Genomic DNA, 12,892 nt, shown 5'->3' with positions numbered 1-12,892 from the left:
CAGAAACGAAAAACCTGGTTTTTTCTGATTCTCATTTCTGGTCCAAAACGAGTTCCGGGACAAAAACTTGTCCCGGAAATAGAAAAATTAAATTGCGTTAACAAACGGGTTTCTGGTCCAAAACTGATTTCGGGAGCAAAAAACCAGTTCTGGATAGAACCAGAATGGTTATCATGCGGTACCTAAATATTAGGCATTCCCGCACGATTCAGCGACCGCCACGTGGCGGCACGTGGCACGGATGGGTCCTACGGACGGAGCCCCTCTGGCGCCCTTTTTCTCTCTCTCCGCTGTTCATTTTCCCCGACACGCAACTTTTTGCCACGGTAAAACACTAATCAGATCAAGGAGACCGGAGCAAAGTGGTTGGAAGGTAGAAAGGAATCCTGCCATCGCTGCGATCGGTTCTAGCCGCCCTGCCAAGATACGGCTGGTTGTCGGTGACTGCCCGGTTTCATTTTCTTTGTATCCGTACGAATCATCACAGCCTCTTTTATTTTTGGGTTAGTTCCACGATAATTTTAAATTTATATATTTATGATAAATTTATTCTAAACTAATTTTTTGACCACCAAAAACTCCAAACTGGTACACTCTTAACAAATTTATTATCCGTTAACTTCTTTCAAATTTTACCGTTAAATTTGCTAATGTGGATGACACATGATAATATGATATGGTGACGTGGCAAGTTCATGTGGATAAATAATTTTACCGTCAAATCTGATAAATAATTGCAATAAGAAGAATGTTTATACCCTTTGGATTTCCACTATCTTATCTTGTTGATTGATGTTTCAAATGGTGGGAGCCAGTGGCTATAAATGCAAGCTAGGTGCTGGTTAAGTGGAATCGTTATAGCAATTAAGCTAATCACTTGGACGTTGCCATATCACAAATTTTGTTTACCATAACCGCATTGCTAAAAATATCATGGAAATTATTGCAATATACAGGATCATTCTATTAAGGGCAAAAGCTACCAAAAATCCTCAATTATGCTAACCATGACATATTTACTCTAAACTTTTTTCTATGACAAAAAAATCCAAAACTTATACCTGTGTAACATATTTACCCTCTGTCAAAGTTCTGTCAATAAGAACTGTTAAAAATCTAGCTACGTGGTCGCCAAAAAGCAAATAGTGTCGATATGGTGCCCACGTAACTTGAGTGAAATAAAATGACATTGTTTTGTCTAAAAAATCATTTAAAAGAACCTTGATGGAGGGAAAATGTGTCACATATATACAAGTTTAGGATTTTTTATGTTACAATAAAAATCTTAGGCACAATAAGGGGTTTTTTATATCCCAAAATAACGTTCAGAGTAGATGTGTCATAATAGACATAGTTCGGAGCTTTTTGTAGCTTTTTCCCTTCTATTAACGGCATGTGGTGAGAACTTTTGTTCTTTTCATGGAGGACTTCTTGTTTCATTATTTCTTATTACGTGACATGATTAATTTAACCCATCAGACTAAGCCTACATAATAATTTTCTCAGGTATCATGCAAACGGCGAATAATATGTCATACAAATGATTATCAGACCGGGGTCACCAAAGCGAAATTTGAGCAATTTTATGATCACGTTCTCTTTTACAAGGAAAAACGCAATCGAGATTAGGTTCAGCAGCACCATTGAAAGCTTGGAAGGTGAGACATCAATTTTTCTTGTTGGAAACATTCAATGCAAGGCGCAACATTGCAAATTGAAACTTGAGGACCGAGTCGGGAACATCTACAAATTTGGAACTTTCTTCCACGCATCATATTTTTGGTACTTTCTTCCACGTCATCATATTTTTGAAAAGGGTCCAAAGTGATCTTTTGACCAAGTCAAGACAAACCGGCGTCAAAAGAACATTAAAGTCAAAATATATTGCCGCCGCGCGAGGAGTTGGGGGTTAGCTGGGGCGTCGATGTTCAGGGGACCAGAGGAGTGAGATGGACGGTGAGGATGGAAGGCAGCATTTTGGTCGTTGACCAAAGTCAATTGCGTGAGTTGCGTTCTTCTTTGGCTCCAATGTGGAGATTGGAAAGGAAAAGTCAAAGTATGTATCCCAGTGATGTCATTGTAGAGAGAAAGAGAGAGAGAGAGATGGGAACGAAAGTGATTTTGGTGGGGCTTATAGCTTTGAATTTTGCCATGAAAGCTACGATAATAATAGTAATACTTTCAAAATATTAATGTTGATCACTACAATTCGGTAGGACCGTCGATCGGCGTAAGGAAGGATCGAACCCAACATTCCGCTCAAGTCACGTCAATTTGTTTGGGAGATACAATGCAATCAATTTCTTTTTCTAGATCGTTGCGCAACCCAATAACCTAATTCGCTCGAGATATTACTCTCTTTTATCCATCATATACTGGCCTAGAATTGAGTGTTCTTAATCAGGCACGTTTAATGTTGCAGCTTTCGACGTTAAATTGTATCATTTCTTCGAAAGACGTCTCTTACAAGTTAGATTTAAATCCACATACATTATCCAGAGACACTATCACCTCCTTGGTGGGCGAGTCCATTTATTCCTACCTCCATCGCCATTCTAGAAGTCTAGCGAAGAAATTATTACATAAAAAATCTATATATTAGGCTCAATGTGCAAGGGGTGAGGTGAGCTCACAAGAGAACCATCGGATCCAACCGTCTGGATTGATTTTAATATACAATACTAAATTAACTTAATAATCTTGTTCACCTGAGCGTCGACATTAATGGTCACGCGACTCGCATCGTGGATTGAATTCGACCTGATTCTATTAACATTGCTGTGGGTTCTCGGGAAGCTTAATGATGTCGAGTGAGTTTGGACTGTTTCGTCCTCAACCTCAAGCGGAGACCTGGAAAGACAAGTCAAGGATAAGGATGTAGACGTAATTGGATGTTAGAGAGAGAGAGATATTGAAGACATTTTCATGCTACTTACTCTTGAGGAAAACTCCTATTAATTTTGAAGTTGACAAAACATTCCATGTTATTGTAAATCTGATACTTATTCTGAACTATTTTATTCTAGATATGTATATATATTCTGGAAACTCAGAAGGAAGTTTTTCAAACTTTACAAGCTGTCAAAATGAGAAGTTCAGAATTTAACATAAAAGTCACTCAGACTTTATAAATTCATATCTTACCGAAGACCCACATAATCTTAGTTCTGAAAAGCATACGCAGAAGTTATTCAGACGCAGACGCAGACACAAAATATCTTCAGATGCAGATGCAGACGCAAAATATCTTTAGACGCAAACGCAAAACTCAGAACGAAAAATAACAGCTAGTGATCTGATATGGATTTCACAGAAAGAAAGTTTTGATTGTCTCAATCTCAGTCTAATTGATTGACAATCAAATACTATGACAAATATGCATTATAACGGATAAAGCTCTACTTATGGAAATCAAGATTCTGATTGTATGGGCAATCAGAATCAGCGGAATTCAGACTCTGTCATCCAACGGCTACTCAATTCTTTTTATACAAATCTGTCCAAGGTGAAGATTGGAAGATGATCCTCTGAAAGCTGTCCAACGGTTAGTTTGGAAGTTGAGGAGTATTTAAGGAGATCAACGAGCAGCAAAAGGAAGTACAGAATCAAGAATCAATAAGTCCAAAGTCTGAGCATACTCCGATCATTTCTCTTGTTTTTCTTGAGCCAAAACATTAAGATCTTGAGGGATACTTTATAAGAGTGATTGTGTGAGATAGAGAGTCCTATCACACACAAGAGTGCTGTCACTCAAAAGTTGTAATTCCTCTTGATTACATAGTGAAATCCAGCCGGTAGACTGTCAGCGTAGGAGAGTGGACGTAGGCTTGCTATAAGCCGAACCACTATAAACTTGTGTGCAGTTTTTCTATCATTTATCTCTTACTTTACACACTGCACATTAAGAGCACTGTTTATATAAACTGTTTTGAATCTGAATTTTATTCAGACTCAACTGTGATCTTTCATTTCCGCGTAAATTGATAAAAATTGTTTAAGATCACCTATTCACCCCCCTCTAGGTGATCCTTGCTAGCTACATCACTTACAAATATCATAGTCAATTTACATAAGTTTTCCATCAACCTAGATAAGGATGCTCGAAGTCTACATTGAGTTCCATGTCATTAGAAATTACTACATTAAATTATTTAGAATTGATTTGCAAACGAGGACTTCAATCCACTTAAATATTTTATTGAGTTGTTGGGTATTTGACTATTTAACTACTAATTTTGTTAGTAATTTGGTATTTTCGTCCCTCTCCTTCATATACAAGTTTTTTATTTGATTATATATCTAATCAACATTGGCATAATTAAAGTGCAATATGTAGATAGTTGTTTTGGGTCTAATCAAAATTCGGAACCCTTCTTTTCCATGACATGATAGATAAATAGATACATAAGCCCCATTATTATCTCGTGACCTAGGTTATTTGTCGATAAATCCATAAATGATTAGTTATTTATGAGGAGATCAGTGAGTTTTGTATTGAAAAATCCTAACATTATTGGATTTAATCTCTGTACTTAGAATGAAAGGCAAACATTTGTTAAATGTAGAAACTTATATAGATAGCTATGTAAAAGACATCTCTAATACACTAATTATTAAATGAAATCTACCTAAAGTTTTATAAGATAATGACAAATGATTACTGAAAACCTAAATTGAGAACCTAATTTGGCAGGAGGATGATGGTCCACACTCGTCTTTTGCATGTGCGTGTATGTATTTCTGGGGAAGACAAGATCAAAAGATGGACCGACCGGACAAGCAACAATAATCAAAGTTGATCTTTCAATGTGAATGGTGTTTATAAAGCTCTGGTCAAATTAAGGTTTTCTAGAAAAAGGTTGTGAGAAAATTTCTGGTTATATATTGTGGGCCGGTTGTAAAAACTTGACAGTTTATCATACACATGGTGAATTATTTGCTGAATTCATTATTTAACTTAGGTACAGAGATAGGATGGCCCAAAAAGCCATAAGGTCCATGACCATGTCGTTGAGGAATCCCAGCACAAGACTTTGGCTTGCCACTCCCCCGGCGGCGACAATGGCAGCTCAAGCTTCGGTGATTTCGATGAGCGACGAGATGCGACAAATTAGCTTACGCCACCAAGCTATTAGGGTTAGTACCAGAGATGAGAAAGATCGAAAGCTGTCGGAATGAACCTTGCTGGACGTCAGTGGTAGGCCGCAAAGGCGGCAACCATCAGGAGGTGATAGGTACTACAAAAACAAGCGAACCCAACGCAAAAATAATGTCCAAACTGAGTCTACTAGTTTTGACATAGTGTAAACAGATGAACACAAGTATAAACTCGGAAACATGTCTAAGGTGCACATCACAAAAAAATGCAACGCAGAAGATCTCTCGAAAGTCTGTAAGCTCTTTTTCTGCGAAAAGAGGATTGCATCTCATATTGAACAAAACAAATTAAGGATCTTGACCGGCCAAAAGTAGACATGTTTTGAACCCTAAAAAGAAGGGGATTCAAGTACCAGGACGGTTTTGAACCACAAAAAAGAAGAAGAAGAAGAGGGGCGGTTTTGATTTCAAAATATAAGTAGAGGGATCAATGATGACAATTCATCGGTCAAGAAATAACAAAAGCAAGAGAACAAATTGTCGAAAAAGGCCCAATAGAAACCCCAAAACGTATCCAATCAAAGCTTAATGAGAATTACAACGAGTCCGACAGAATTAAACATACTCTTCGACACGTGCTACTAGCAATGTTAGGAATACTGAAAGTTGCTTGCTAAGTTGGCTTGTTAAGTGATGTGGTACATTTTGTAAATGGTTATCTAAATTAATTTGCTCGTTTAAGCAAACATAGATTTGCACATTATTGAATTTAGGGATAAGTGCCGTAAAAGTCTTAAAACTTGTTGCGAAAGTGCAATTGAGTCCTAAAACTTTCAAAAAATGCAATCAAGTCCTAAAACTTGTCATGAAAGTGCAATCGAGTTCTAAAACTTTTACAAAATGCAATCAAATCCTAAAACTTGTCAAATTGATGCAATTAAGTTCTTCAGTTAACACCATCAATTTATTTAATGAAAAATGCTACTGTGGCATTTTTAATTACTTTCTCTCTCCTATGTGGCATTTATTATTATTATTTTCGTCAAATTTGATTTTCATTAGACTAAAAAATTTAATAAAAAGCTAAAATTTTATTTTTAAAAAAAAGTGAAAAGAAAGAAGAAAATGGCAAGGTAGGGCCGGGCTTTGTCGGTGGGCGCTATCGCCGCCGCCCATTGCCGAAGGAGCCAGTGGTGGTCGCCGGCCCTGGGCGAGGCTGCCCGGTCCTCGCCAGACCCGAGCAAGGCGTTGCCGGCCTCGGGTGAAGGCGTCTAGATCTGGGCAACGCCGGCCCTCCCCTGGGATCGGCGACCATCGCTCACCCTGGGCGAGGCGTCGCCGGCCTCACCCGAGGCAGGTGAGGCTCGCCTGCCCCAAATAAAGGCCAGCGTCGCCTAGATCTGGGCGCCCTTGACCCAGTTATGAGCGAGCCTCGCCAGGCCTAGCGAGGTTCGCCAGCCCTCGCCCGAGGCCGGCGACTCCGCGCCCATGGCGAGCGACGGTCGACGGCCCCAGGGGAGGGTCGGCGTCGCCTAGATCTAGGCGCCCTCACCTAGGGCTAGCAAGGCCCGACCAGCCTCGTCCCAGGCCAGTGACCTCCGCCAACTCCTCTGACGATGGGCAGCGATGGCGCCCACTAGCAAGGCCCTGCCCTGCCCTGCCATTTTTTTTTTCAGTTTTGTTTTTTAAATAAAATTTTAGCTTTTTTATTAAATTTTTTAATCCAATGAAAATCATATTTGAAGAAAATAAAAATTAAAAAATGCCACTTAGGAGAGAGAAAGTAATTAAAAATGCCACGTCAGCATTTTTTATTAAATAAATTGATGATGTTAACTCAAGGATTTAATTGCATCAATTTGACAAGTTTTAGGACTTGATTGCACTTTATCAAAGTTTGAGGACTCGATTGCACTTTCGTGACAAGTTTTAGTATTTGATTGTACTTTTTGAAAGTTTTAGAACTCAATTGCACTTTCGTGATAAGTTTTAAAATTTCTAGTACATTTATCCCTTGAATTTAATAGATGAGTCTTAGTATATTTCTCGCACACTCTCCTACCATGGAGGATCGCATCTACTCATCTTGTCCTTAAAATGAGTCACATTTAAGAACTTCTAGGTGCTCACAAACTTTTTCTCACTATGCCGTCGTCAGCTATTACACTGAATGAAAAGTAACTCTACTTCAACAACCCAGCTTCTCATCACCGTCAAAAAGGGAAGAAAAACACTACCCGAGCAATACAAAGAACGCAAAGTTCACGAGAAAACATAACTCTTTGGCTCCTTTAGATCTCACAGTTGAAGGAGGAGCAGCAGCTACAACCGCTGCAGGTGGCGGAGCAAGTGTCGGTGCCGGTGCCTGTGCCGGTGCTTCGTGGAAGACAGTCTCATTATAGAACTTGTAAAGCTCAAACCTAACATTGCAGCTCAGGGCCAAGACTCTCCCTCCTTCCTTATCGCTCGGCAGATTATCGATGGTTGCTTGCAAGCACGACTTGCAATCCGCCGCCGTCAAGTCCGGCGTGCACTGTGCGAGCGTGTACAGCCGATTTGAGCTCATGATGTCGGCATCCTTGATGGAAAACCTCTTCCCGAACCCATCGCTCGCCGCCCTCTCCGCCAATTCATCGGTCGTGTCCTTCAGCAACTGGGTGAAGCTGCTAGGGTTTGAAATGTTGACCGTGTTCATCAATATGAAGGATGGTGACTCTTGCTTGACGGAGAAAATGGATTGGTTCGAGTAACGCAGCATGCACTCATCATACCAAATGATGGAGTCTTTCTGTTTTGGGCATTTGTGGAGTCTTTCTCTTTTGGGCATTTATAGAGTATTTCCTTGCTCGCGTTTGCCACGCAATCGCCACAAGTGGCGGTGGTAATGTCGCCAAGGCAGAGGAATATGTTGAAGATACCATTGCCGATGCTGATTGTTGAAGATATCATTGCCGATGCTGATTGATCTTAATTGATCTTGAATGCTACATTGGTGGAAAATTAGAATATTGCATATCAGGCAATCTTAGGGAATCTTTTTTTCTTTATTATGTATATTTTCTTTCCCTAATCATCTAGACTTCTTGTACTATAAATAGGGCTGTAATTACACATTGTTATGTATGAAAGCAATACACAATTCCAATCTTCAATCGCTTTCCATCCTCTAAACTTTTGACATGGTATCATAGCCTCCCTACTTAGCCTAGCTTCCGCATTTCAACACTTCCGCATGCCAACATCCTGCATTTTCAAAGGGAGATATCATGCCGAGAAACCAAAGTTCAAAATCTGGTGAACACCAAGACTCTGAAGCGTCTTTCAACAATCAAAGAATAGATTATACTTCTACAGAGCATCAACCAGATTCAACAATAGAAGAACAAGACCACACATGACCCAATGAGGGACTGTCGGGTCCTGTACAGCCCATTTCGGGGCCCATTCAATCTAACCCTGGACATTTTTTTTCAGACCCATATGTTCAATGGGTTGTTCCTGTGCAGGTTCAACCCGTCCAGGGTCAAACAAACCAGAGAAGCCTGGTCCAGAATCTCATCCCCATGGAGCATGGTGAAAACAACGGGCCAGGAGGAGGCCCACCACTAGTCACCGAGCCCATTTCAGGGTATGGATCGGGTTGGTCTTTTTCGGGCCAAAATGGATCGGGTCTGTCGGGTTTCGGAGGAAATCCCTACCCGATGTACGGACCCGATTTTCTTCCGTTTGGGGGTCTCGCCGGCGAACGGCCAAAACCCGGCGATCCCCTATATACGTCCGCCACCGATGGACCCGAACTCCGCCTCATCGTCCAGTAGCTCTCGGGACCGGAAAACTATTCTGTGTGGTCCCGCGAGCTCCAGCGAGCGTTGATTACCAAAGACAAAGAAGGCTTTATTGATGGCACCATCCCAATCCCGATCGACGATCGACTTGCACGGCAATGGAGGAAATGCAATCAACTCGTGCGGACCTGGATAGGGAACTATCTCACACCAGAGGTCGCCGACGGACTTCCTCCAACCGAAGACGCGAAGAGAATATTGGAAAATTTGCGAGAAATGTACGGGAAACTTGATAGGGTTAAAATTTTCTCACTAACTCAAGCCCTAACAGACCTCAAACAAGGAAATCTGTCGATTTTTGTCATTTTCAACCGGTTGTCCGTACTGTGGAACGAACTCGAAATGGCAAAGGAAAAATTGGAAGGACCCGAGACCACATTGGCTCAATATCGAGCCATGAAAGAACGGGAAAAGGTAACACGATTTTTGCTTATTCTAAATGAATCGTACTTACCGTTTTGGAGCCAGATCTTGGCCATGGAACCCGTCCCCTCGCTCGGCCGAATATACCAACTTGCGGTTCAGGAGGAATCTCAATGATTGGCCTCGTCGGAGTATGTTAAAGTGGGTGATCGCGTTGTTCTCGCAGCCAAGGCCTCGCCGGAGCAACGACCACTCTTGTCGAGGTCCAGCCATGGAGGCTCACGAAACCCAATAGGGTTTCTCGAGGATCAAGAAGATGGAATGTCTTCTTTTCCAGCGAACATCCATGATTTGTTCACTAAATCGGACGGCCCAGAATACACTCGACTCTCACATCAAACGAACAGGCATGATTTCATCATGGGATCAGATGGTGGAGGTTCTTCAGCGAGATTAGATGGTCCATCTTTAATTCTCGCCATGCCCAAATCAGATGGCGCACATCATGCCACGTCATCACCTGCCTGGAAAGGATCTCGTCGCCCAAATTCTGCCACATCATCAAACAAAGGCAATTCCAACAAAGGAAAAGGTAAATTTTGCGATTATTGCAAATGTCCCTATCACACTGAAGAAGATTGTTGGAAATTGCATAGGAAGCCGACAGATAAAAAGGAACGAGATATCTCCGTCGCAGCACATGCCAAGGTCAACCAGCCCATTAATAATGATCAGTTTCAACAAATTATGAGGGCTTTAAATCAGATGGGAATACAAGACAAAACGGCCAGTTATTGAGGTATTTCCTATTGTTTGATGAGCGCCATTTCGAAAAAGGCATGGATTATTGATTCAGGTACTAGTGACCATATAGTCTGCGATGAACGTTTCTTTTTCAAAATTAACAAGTCTTCCCCTCATACCTCCATACGTCTTCCAAATGGAAGTGACACTTCCGTCGCTAAAATTGGAAATGTTCAGCTAAATTCTTCCATCACACTCAAAGTCATTCTATTCATTCCAGATTTTCACTTTAATCTCATTTCCGTGTCCAAACTTTGTGAAGACAACTCATGTCGGGTCTTCTTTGATTCTGATGTCTGTCTCTTTCAAGCCCTTTCGACTGGGACACTGATGGGCTTGGGTAAAAATCACGAGGGACTCTATTTTTGGGCCACATTTCCCAAAAATTTTGATGTTGCATCTTTTCCTTTAAATAAAAACATCTTATGTAATGCCCATAATAATAATAATGTTCCTTTATTCCATGGGCAAATGGATACCTGCATCTTCATCCTTCCCATAGATAACAACGAGCTTGAGATGTTACCAAAAATTGAAGCAACCAGTTCAACTATCTCAGCTTGTGATTCTGATGGGGCCGATGGAGTGCTTTCCATAGCATCCTGTGAACATGAGGCTAATGTATGGGCTGAAGATGCTGATGCTATTGCTGCCGCCACTGATGCTATTGATGGTTTATTGCAATGATACTGTTATGGCCTAATCGGCCACATTTTCCACAAGTGATTGTAGTATTATGTCTCTTCAACTTTGTTCCCATAGGCTCTTGCATAACTTTCTTCTTTCTTGTCTTCAAATTTTTATGAGTTGTTTCATCCATTGACTTTGTTCTTTGTTTCTTCTTTCTACCAACTTGCTTGGGCACATATGGTGGAAGTAATGACTCTCTAGCAGGCCACGTGTTTTTAGAATCTATAACATGCACAACATGGCTATAAGTTTGCATGAATGTTTCCTTAGTGAAACTTGCGTGAACCCTTTTTTCAGGCTCTTCCCTCATGTATATAAGAGCCGCCACAACATGACAACAAGGGATTCCGTTAATGTCCCATCTTCTACAGCTACAAGATCTATGTCTAATATTAACAATTCTCTTGTCTCCATATGGCCCACTCAGTTCAAATTCATCCTCCCCATTCCAGGTAGGAATACATGATGCTGAAAACTGTTTTTGAAGATCTAATATCTTCTGGATATTAGGACATATTACACTAGTGTACTTAGCCATCCCATCCCTTCGCTTATGAATTCTCTCCATGAGATGTACTCTTATAGCTTTAAGCGTTGTGATGATAGGCTTGTCCCTAGCATCAATAATGCTTTTGTTGAAGCTTTCACACCAATTGTTCAAAGAAATGTCACATTTTGAGCTTGTCCTGAAGTAGGACTTGCTCCATTGCACTGGAGGCCTCTGGGACAACCAATCATAAGCTTTGGCATCAACTACCTTCAACTCTTCCATTGCCAAGTCAAAATCAAATACCCCGGTTGCCATGGCAGCCTTCCAAAGAAGCTTTTTAAGTTCTACTCCTTTGTGATGCAGTTTGAAGTTCTCATAAAGATGCCTTAAACAAAATCTATGTTCTGCTTCAGGCATTAAATTTTCTAGTGCTTGCACCAATCCCTTCTATTTGTCACACAAGAAAGTCCAGTATTTTGAGTTTTCAAGGTTCGTAATCCCCAAGTCTTCTATAATCAAACTAATAAACCAATGCCATGTCTTGTATGTTTCTTGTCCAACAACTGCACATGCAAAGGGATACATCTGATCGTTGCCATCCATGCCCACCGCTGCTAGAAGTATACCCCTATAGCCTAATGACAAATGGCAACCATCAAACTCCATAAAATGCCTACATCCTTCTAGAAAGCCCTTCCTTAATGCATCCAGACAAATGTAAACTCCTCTAAACTTGAATTGGTCTTGACATTGCTCGATCTTAATCATACATGTAGATCTTGGATTGGTATCCAGAAGTTCTTGACAATAGCTCCTAAGCATCCCAAATTGGTCCTCCTCATTTCCGGTGATCATGCTCATTGCCGTTGCCTTAGCTTTGTAAACCATTGTGTTTGACAACTTCAAAATATTGTCTGGCTCCATTGTTTTTTTTATTGAAGCACCCGGCCATGTAGGATTGTTTCTCAACCTATCACAGTACTTGTTTGCTAGCCATTTAGTGCTTATTTGAGGAACATGTAAAGTTCTATTACATGTATGTATGGGATTGAAGGTTTTCACTTGTAAAGTATGCTCCCTTTGCACTTTGGAAGCATATATAAGCCAATCACAACCCTCAGAACACACCACCCTCAACTTCTTAGGTGTGTTCTTAACAAACCTCACCTTTCTCCCATTTTTTTATGGTATGGTTCCTAACGGCCTTTCTAAACTCCTCAGCATTACTAAAACACATCCCCAACTTGAAGACAGGATTTTCCGTATCAACCTCAGCATTGAACTCGGGATATGTATACTCATTTTCGCTATTCATATTCAAGAAGTTTGTATTATCAGCAATAACACCAACATACAAACTAATGTTGCCCCCATCTCTCTCTATTGAACCATCACCGTCAGCATACCTTACATTTCTTATGTATAACTCATCGAGATCAGTAAAGGCAAACCCATCTTCTTCATCCCCCTCAGCAACCTTATCACAGTTCACTTCTTCGCATCCCTCAACTGGTGCAAAAAGGAAGCAAAAATGACGTCAATATATTTCCATGCAAAAAACAAAACAAAAACAGTAAAAAGTTGCAATAAATTTGTACCATGC

The 12,892-nt window shown here is 40.7% G+C and overlaps 1 protein-coding gene and 1 long non-coding RNA gene across 3 annotated transcripts in view; both read right to left on the bottom strand.

The window, feature by feature from the left end:
- Positions 1–12,892, bottom strand: part of LOC115673780 (cysteine-rich receptor-like protein kinase 10) — an 81,351-nt gene that overhangs the window by 50,117 nt on the left and 18,342 nt on the right. The window lies entirely within an intron of this gene.
- LOC130139305 (uncharacterized) lies at positions 8,087–10,469 on the bottom strand. Its single transcript, XR_008817542.1, has 2 exons — positions 9,397–10,469; positions 8,087–8,340 (listed from the first exon to the last, which is right to left on the bottom strand). It is a non-coding gene; the product is annotated as an uncharacterized LOC130139305 (long non-coding RNA).

The sequence above is a fragment of the Syzygium oleosum genome, unplaced genomic scaffold (assembly GCF_021117445.2).
Source record: "Syzygium oleosum isolate NSW1041296 unplaced genomic scaffold, Sole_v2.1 Sole_v2.11, whole genome shotgun sequence".
NCBI classification, from domain to species: Eukaryota; Viridiplantae; Streptophyta; class Magnoliopsida; order Myrtales; family Myrtaceae; genus Syzygium; species Syzygium oleosum.
Note: the sequence above shows the minus strand (reverse complement) of the source record. Positions and strands in the feature narration are given on the sequence as shown.